General features: G+C 40.3%; 1 protein-coding gene across 1 annotated transcript in view; it reads right to left on the bottom strand.

The window, feature by feature from the left end:
- Positions 1 to 7,335: 7,335 nt before the first annotated feature.
- LOC147447943 (uncharacterized) overlaps positions 7,336 to 9,465 on the bottom strand; it is a 43,765-nt gene continuing 41,635 nt past the window's right edge. The window contains exon 12 of the mRNA XM_086523840.1: positions 7,336 to 7,354. The gene's annotated coding sequence lies outside the window, so the exon portion shown is untranslated. The remainder of the gene's footprint in view (positions 7,355 to 9,465) is intronic.

Genomic DNA, 9,465 nt, shown 5'->3' with positions numbered 1-9,465 from the left:
TCATTTCAAGTCTATGATGTACATTAGTTTTCTCATGGACTTTTCCTCTTCTTTTTGGCAAGCTGCTTTCTCCTAATGACCAGAATCCATTGGCAAGTTTCAAGCACTGGCTGTGATTGTAGTACTCCAATTTTTCCCTAGAATAATTTCTCATTCCTCAAAACCCATAATGCTTTGAGGACTACAACTCTTACTATACAAATTGTTGTCCTTAGTATTTCATCAACCAAGCGCATGGAGCATAGTGCTAGATCTTGTCTAAAGAAAGGGTTTCCAAGCTCGGAAAACACCCATCTACATACTCTTTTGGCAAAGCTCTTGATCGCAAGAAAACTCCATACAAGGTGAGATATGGTCTCAATTTGTTGGTGGCATTTGATACAGATTCTATTTCCATGACCTCGTAGTTTGGCCTTGTCCCCAATCAACAAAAAACCAAAAAGCACCTTCCACAAGAACACTTTCTGGTCATCTTCGCATTCAGATTGCCAAATTTTCTCCAGCACTTGGCATCACTTGAATCTGCTCCACTTTTTTGACCAAGTTTTATTTAGCTGCGCACCCATTTCTCACAGTAAGCCAGTCTCTCATAAACCTGCTTAGTTGAGGGAAACAAGAATGAATGTCTCTTGGGACACTTCCAAAACTTCCACTCGACTGGCATAGAGCAAGGTGGGAGGAAGATGCGGGCAAGCCAATCCAACAACCCACCAAGGAGGACTTCTTCTTGAAGGGACAGGGTGTGATTAGCTTCTAATCGATCAAGCGACTGCCATCCACCTTCACATTGGTTCCACAAAGAGGCTAAGGTGCCAAACCCTTTGTTGTCGAGACATCTAGCAATCGCAATCCAATGGATGTCCAACTACAAACCTTGTAAAATGGGACCCAGGGAGACCGGTGTAGAGTAGAATATTTCCAATATCCGGTCTCTTCATCCCAGATGAGTGTAGACGCAGTCTTACAACATTTTCTGAGAGTTTGCGTATGAAACCATCAGCACTAATAACTACACTCCTTTGGGGGGACAATAGTTTTATTTTGCAAATCAAGATTCAACCAAATGTCCCCTCTAAATTAAGTTTAGCATTTGTCACCATTTCCCCGACCATACAAGCCCAACTCTCATCTGATTCAACCAGAGTTCCAAATAATTTTGCACTAAGTGCCTCACTGTGCAAGGGAGGGTCAAGGATGCCCAAACCTCCTTGAATCTTAGGCTTGGCCACAACTTTCCATTTTTCCCATTGCCATGGTCTGCTTCGAGTTATTTTGTTTCTCCAGAGGAATTCCTTGATGGGGTTGAGGAATGCCTTCCAACTCTTTTCAGAAATATGCAAGATGAGGCAAAAGAAATGAGCAGTATCACAAATGTGTTGATAACCCTTGCCAGTAATAATGAAACGGAAGCAGGATAAATTCCCATCTTTTCATTTTTTGTTTGAGTCTATATTGCAACCAATCAAAAGCTTGTTTGAAAGTTGTCTCCTCCCCCATACATATTCTAATGTGCCTAAAAATTTTTCCCCTCTTAACAATCTCTCCAGTCCATCCAACAAAGTCGTAACTATCAGCTTTTGAGAGAGAGATTAATCGTGACTTCTTCATGTTTCATTGAAAACCAGAAGCTATTGCAAAGATCTGAACCAATTCAAGTGCTTTTCTTACATTCCTCCGATCATCTTGTAGAAATAATAAAGAGTCATCTGCAAACATCGTAATTAAAAGTTGTTTGCCACTTTGGATTTTCAAGCCTAGAGCTTGCTCCAACAAGGCAATTAGAGGATGTGTGCAGGCAACAAACTAGAGCCGGGCCAAAGGCAACAATTATCGAATGGATCTCTTGACATCAAATGAGCCGACTAGTCTTGAGTTACAAAAGGAGCTCGGAGGAGCTATCCACCAAGGGCGAGCACAAATTGACATATTTGTGGTCCAAAACCTAGGTGGCATAGTGTTTCTTGTACAAACATTAGGAAGAGAATGGGGTCTAGGAGGGCCTCTTTATTCGGTCGTTTAAGGTAGTCAAACCTTTAGTATTAAGAAAGTAATCAAAAGATAACTTTTGAATTCAAACAGGCAAAATGGCTAGTTTATTGGATTTTCAAAGTTTCCTCCCAAAATGGAATTTAAAATCTAGTGGGTAAAGCCATATGCGGGAGTTATGGAAGGATGAAAATCATAAAATTGTCCACCTCATTTTTGGGGGGGAAAGTGCATCCTTTGGCCACTCTTACACATCTCTTACACACCCACCATACTTGCACACATAGCGTACACCTATTTGTCAAAATGTTAATCGCCTCCATAAGCTCATGGCAAATAAAGAGGCACTCCTACACCCATCCTCTTCCTAAATGAGACCACTTTATTATGTCATAAGCCTTATCTAAGTCAAGCTCAATCAATAAACATTCTTGCTGAGAGTACTTGGCAAACTTCATTCCAACCAGGGCAGCCAATATGTTGTCATAGATTGATCTTCCCTTAATAAATCCATGTTGATGGGAGGAGATGATTTCCGCCAAGGTAGGAGTCATTCGTTCTGCGATCATTTTAGACGAAACTTTGTAAAACACTGTCAACATGGTGATTGGTTTCCAATGCTTATGTTGAGAGCAAGCAGTCTACTTAGGGATGGGTTTGGCTCTAACTTTCTAGAAGTGAATGATTTATTAATCATGGAAAAGAAGGATGGCCCTAAATCCTCCTAGAATTCTAAACAAAATTTAGTGGTGATTCCATCCCAACCTGGGGATTTCTCTTTGCCCAACTTCTTAAATGTGAAACAACATTGTTCTATGGTAAATTCTCTCTCTAAGAAGTTGGCTTTACCTTTGTCCACCACCCTTGACATTGCTTCAAATAGTTTAGTCTTGGCCTCAATGATTGTGTGTGATAGCGAGTTCTCTTTCCCAATAATTGTACTGAGATTGCCAAGCATCAACTGAGACATCTTGTCCAGATTGTAAATCTTCTCTCCATCATCAAGCACATATGTGATGGTGGTTTGCATTTTTTTACCTTAATAGACTTGACTTGTGCCGTTTTGTTGATTTCCTCATTCATAACATGCATTTCTTTGGCTTGTAGTCTAAGAGCGTTTATCTCCTCCCGATCACTAGTCAAGAGGGATTGCTTAATGTTTAGCCATTCCACATGCTCTTGTTTCCATGCACAACCTTGAACCTTTTAGATTGATCTTTTCAAACCAAGCAGTAAGAGCAGCCACCTCGTGAGCCTTGTTCCTTTTCAGCAATGGCCCAACCCTCTTAATAGCACTTTGAGTTGTTTTGCATTTTTTTTCCAAGGGTCAAGAATCTCTTTTAAAATGTCTTGATTCTAGGTCCCTATGAACACATGTCCCCCGCTAGATCCATCAGTCACAATAACATAAAAGAAAAGTATTCCCCCAAGAGCATGTTTCCACAATGACGCAACATCAAGATGGTGTTTTTGAAAGCACCCAAGACACCCCTCTTCTCCTCTTCATTGCCTGCCAAAGTGATTCTTGTTTCTCCCTCGTCCTACCTTTCACATTCTAAGAAATCACTTGTAGGTTAGGGTTCATGGGGAAAAAGGGACAAATTCCTCAACATTAGAGCCATTACGACCCTAAAAAATGGGTTGAAAGGAGTCTCCCCATGCTTGGTATGAGAAAGTTGACACTCATTTGGTCAAACAAGGCTTTTCTAACAGTCCAACAAAGAGCACTTTGTATGTAAAGCGTAAGGGTGATGTACTTCTCATTGTTGTTCTATAAGTGGATGATTTGCTGATCAGTGGCCCAAATGAGTCAAATATTGCTAAATTTAAGGCTGATTTGAATGCTAGTTTTAAGATGCAATATTTAGGGTTGTTGCATCATTACTTGGGCATTTTAAGCAACGTGATGGTGGTATTGCCTTGTGTCATACAAGTTACATAGAGACATTGCTATGTAAGTTTGGACTTGAGGATTGCAAACCTATTGCCACTCCCATGAAAACAAGTTTGAAATTGAATCTTCATAATGCTGGTGATCTTGCCGATGTCATTCTTTACCAAACTACTATTAGAAACCTTATTTATGTATACAACACGAGGCTAAATATTTAGTTTGCAATCTCACAAGTCAACAGATTTATGCATAGCCTAGGGTTTAAGCATTGGCAACAAGTGGATCTTTCGCTACTTGAGTGGCACTTTACATCTTGGATTGTTTTGTCCCAAGGAGGGATCATTGCCGCCAGATTTACATGATTTTTTGGACTCAAACTGGGCTAGTTGTTTTGACACGAGAGTGTCCACGAGTGGTATCATGGTTGAGCAAGAAGCAACCTACTATGGGCACTTCTAGTTGTGAGGCTATGTACAAGGTAGTCTTCATAGCTGTAGTTGAATGTGTATCGCTCGGACGCCTTATGGCTTATTTCCGTGTTGGACATGACACTACCAACATCAACTACACTGACAGTCAGAGCGCATTGGTAGTTGCAAGAAACCCAGTTTTTCATGCTCGCACAAAGCACATTGAGGTGCATTACCATTATGTCAGGCAAAGACTCTCAACAGAAGAGATCAACTTGGCTTATGTGCCAACACAAGACAACCTTGCAGATCTTTTCACAAAGGCATTATTTTGTGTGAAGTTCAAAGATTTCCACAAAGCTTTGGTCTTACTCCCTTCTATTGCCTCAACCTCATTAGAACTTTTAGCCAAACATTACTTTGAAGAATGAATTTCATACAAGATTTACATGTCTTTTTCGTCAAGATTGCTATGTTGTCTATTGTCTTTGTGCTCATGAAGATCAAAAGGACACACCAAGGTTTGTTTTTCTCTACAATTGTTATGGACTCTTATGTGCATGTCATATACTTTGTTGTCTACTCTTTATTAAGAACATTGTTACTAAGTATCGTGTAACTTGGGGCTTCTTGAGATATGTATTCTCTCATTGTCTACTTAGTTCAAGTCATTTATGATTTCTATACATACATTGTGTAGTTTTGAAGCTCTCTCTCTCTATATATATACACACAGACGCATATGTATAGGATATTCTTGTTTGAGCAATGGTGGAGCTTAATAATGTACTTTCTTAGGCATCATGGCTACCTATCCTTGCAATTTGACATAAATGTTGTTGGCATTGTCAATAAATTGATTACTTTTGTCAGTTTAAAGAAGGTAAAGGCCATTCTTACGGAAAGGAACAAGCTAGCTCTCTCTCTCTCTCTCTCTCTCTCTCTCTCTCACACACACACACACACACACACACACAATAACGAAAAAGGAGATACATAGGTTCAAATTGGTTGAATGCTAATCTAGTAGATGTAGATGATGTCATTTAATTGTGTGGTCGAGAAGGATAAAGATGCTTATTGGTCTTAGTCCTCAAATAGAGGCTAATCTGTGAGCATGTGTCGAAAAGAGTGAAGTACTAGAGGACTAGATGGTACGACATAAACCATTGTTAGAAATAAAAAGAGGTGTTTCAAGGTTTTGTGCATGTATGAGTGGTAGCAAGTGATGTAGGGGCTACTATGCATTACAAGAGCATCACCTTTCTATGACAACGATTGGCGTAAGCTATCAATGTTGGGATTTGTTCTAGTGGTTCTTGTCATATAGTGCCATATGTTAGTAGCAATTTTTCTGTTAAGATTTTGAATTCAATTGGGAGTATTCAAGAACTTAATAACACCTTTGGTTGCAAAATCCCATAGGATCAAGTGTACAAACATATGACAAGCCTTGTTTGTAGAAATGAACTGATCGATTAAGGCAATAACCTTGGGAATACTTCAAGTCTTCTATTTCATTTTCAAAAAATGGCGGAGGAAAACATGTATGCTCTAGATTTTAAAAATGCATGAGGATTGTTATAAAAAGCAACAAGAATCTCTTATATACATTTAGAGTGGATCAACAAGTTTCACAAGGAGAACTCTATGCTATGGTGCTCATTGTCACAAAAGATACACCTCATAGAGAGGGAGGAATATAGAGGATGGATGCACATCAACTATTGCAGAAGCAGCAGAGCAAGAAGATGGTCTAGGAGAAGTAGAAGAGCCTCTCTCAAGATCAGACGATTAAAATTTGATAGAAGGTAGGCAAAGAATTAGACTGACATTAAAATTTTGGATTAGAATGGTCTAGATTAGTGATAACATAAAACGCTTTCACGTAATTTAACATGGTATGTCCTATGGATGAACCCACTTATGTATGACTCTTAGTAATAATGTGAAATGCTTTCATCTAATTTAGCATAATATGACTCTTAGTAATAATGTGAAATGCTTTCATCTAATTTAACATAATATGACCCTTAGTAATAATGTGAAATGATTTCATCTAATTTAACATATATGTTCCATGCATAAGCTAAGGCAATCTCTAGCAGCTCCAACTATCCTCCACTCAAGAAAATCTCTATGGTAGGTAAAGCAATGATAGCGGTAGCCGTTAACTCATCTTCTACAGCTCATAGACAGCCATCCATGTGCTTCCAAGGCTTTAGCCACGAGCTTGCAAGCCACACTTACAGCTGCAACCATATATAGTTGTAGCCATAGTAGCTTCTCTAGGGCATCAGGTGGCATCGATATGGACAAGTATCTATCTTTAAAATGTGGGTTTAAGAATCTTGTTTGGAGAAGTCCCTAGGCGAGGCCACCCCCACCTGCCAGTGCCAACTCCACCCCCGCCTACTAGCCCACCCTCACCTAGACGACCCTCTCCTGTCAGTCCTCTCCAAAAAAGAGACACTCTTGCCTCTTGTCCAAATCACAAAAGTGAAAGGATTCGCTATTGGCATTTACTAGCTCAACCCATCATCCTCTCAGAGGTTAATTCATCTATGTGGAGTCAACACTCTATAGAGTTCAATTATGAATTTAAGAACTCAATTTTTCCAGTGACAAACCCGTTCAAGAGAGTACATAGCATTGGAATATGATCTAGTAACCCCTTTGAATTTGTATCATGCTTGCCACACATATCCTAGATGGCACCCATTATCACTCTATTCCATTAATTAGTACCTGAAGTAAGCATACTTAGAATAACAATCTACCACATCGATGCTTGAGAAATGATATTACAACAAGGCATTCTTAAGCCCGGAGGACCTTGTGAAGGAAAACGATATGGGACATCGATGCTTGAGAAATGATATTACAACAAGGTGTCCTCAAGTATGGAGGACCATGCAAAGGGGAACCATATGGGACATGATGCTTGAGAAATGATATCACGACGAGGCGTCCTAAAGTGTGGAGGACCTTGTGAAGAAAAACCTCAAGACTTGATAAGTACAAGAGTGCATTCCCTAGCACTTCAGCATACTTTGACAAATCCCTATCAAGAGAGAAAAAAAACATACTTGACATTCCTTTCCAAGACAATAGCAAGGCCACTTACATTTCTGTCAATCAGTAAACTAAAATAGTTTGCTTCAGAAAACAGTTAAAAAATTCATTTGTTAACATTCACATAAGAAAGAAACAAGAACTTCTATATTTAAATCCATTCCTAGAGCACAAAATCCATGCTTGACATTCATGTCCAAGACAACAGCAAGACCACTAATATTTCCAACAATCAAGAAATCAAAATAGTTGATCGTAGAAACCAATGACAATCTTGCACCTTTTCCTTTCAACCATGCATACACACCCCTTCCTTGCTTACACACGCATACACTTTCCATTATACTAGTACGGCCGGCCACCCTCTCTCTCTCCCCCTCTCTCCCTCTTTATCGCGTGCAACTGGGCTTTTTTTCTTTTTGGATTTTAGCCTTCAGGTCGCAGATTGCGACGTGTGTAAAGGGGAGCCCTTCCGCCATATTATGTTAGTAGATGAACATAACAACCCACACAACTTGTATCTGACTTGGTCTTCTCCACAACAAGGAATGGGTTTTGCCCACTACACATGATTTCCCCATTGAATTGAAATATGCCTCACTCTATCAAAATCCTCATTAGGCCCAAGTATCAAAACGAATACCTATTTGTGGTCTTCTCTAGTCTCCTCCTTATCAATCTATGACATATACACAAGAAGTTTTATACTATTTCCCATGTGGGAAAAGGTCTTCTTTCTTCCCACTGATTTTCATATAATGTATAACAGCAAGAGGCACCAAATAGACAGCTAGAAGCAGTTGGGGCTAAGGGCACGCAACCCACCCAGGTCCGCCATCCCTTGTCCCTAACCACACATAGCTAAGTATGCGGTACTTTCCACATAGAAGCTCATGATGTTGTGAAAAGACAATGCCGGGATTTGTCTAAAACTTGTGCTCTCTCATGGGAAGCTTGAACTCCCCCTCAAAAAGAACTGGAAGTATTATCAAAACAAAACAGAAAACAAAGTAAGAGGAGGTGTTTTGATGTGTCTATTGTCATAATGGCTAGAGAAATGATGTTACACGAGCCGTGCCAATCTCGAGTCTTAGTAAAACCCCCTTCCTTGAGAAACCAAAGACAATAAATGTGCAGACCCATCTTGGTGATTAACATTTTTCTTAAATGTAGCCTTGTCCTTGTCCCAAATGCTCCCTTTACCAACCATTGCTTTTTTTTTAAAACTGTTACTACTTGACCTCGACACATAAGTTCGTTTCACCTTGTTTTCACTTGATTTTGGACAAGTTCACAAATGCAACCAAACCAAAGGCACAAATCTAGAAAAGGTAGAGGCATGTAACTCTATAGGAATGCCACTAGTACCAAAAATGTAGAAGAGGGGGTTTTAAAACTCTCTCTTGAAAGCACATGCTATACAAGATCTCTATATACTGACACCCCCCCCCAAGCAAAGGGCGCACAACACTCCGAGCTCCCTCCTCTAAGCTTAGTTCTTGGTGTGAAGAGCTCTCATCTAATTTGTCTCATAGTGGATTTTCTAGACCTATCGAAGTGTGTAATCAATCATCGTGCTTCAATAGCACCGGTTTACCTTTCTTTTTGGCTGAGCTCTTCTTAAGCCTCACGCTGGAAGGAGCTCTGTAATGTAGCATCTCCTCATGTGGCTTCTTGCCATAGTAACAGGGAATGGCCGTTATCAGGTCTCCGTTCCCCGTTCCCATTCCAAGTTCCCATTCCGACTCCCCGTTCCGTGTTTCAAACGTGAGTACCCGTAACAAGGAATGGCATTTTGTTCCGGTTTCCCGTTCCTGGTAACTATGCTTCTTGCAGCTCAGCAGCTTCACGGCAAACGGGTGCTCTATTCGGGCACATTGGATTCATCCCCCTTGTCAAGCACAACATTGCCATTGTTTACCTGCATAAAGGAGCGAGCAGAAAATACAACACCCCCTCGCACAAGAAGTTTTGGACAAATTCTCACAATATTTCCCACATTGTGACTTACCTCAACATCATAAGCTTCTGTGAGGGAGACGTCGCATACCTAGCTAGGTACGATTGGGGACAGGGGACCGCCGGCCCCATGCCTCTCGA

Source organism: Adiantum capillus-veneris, chromosome 11, assembly GCF_014529385.1.
Source record: "Adiantum capillus-veneris isolate H3 chromosome 11, ASM1452938v2, whole genome shotgun sequence".
Taxonomy (NCBI): Eukaryota; Viridiplantae; Streptophyta; class Polypodiopsida; order Polypodiales; family Pteridaceae; genus Adiantum; species Adiantum capillus-veneris.
Note: the sequence above shows the minus strand (reverse complement) of the source record. Positions and strands in the feature narration are given on the sequence as shown.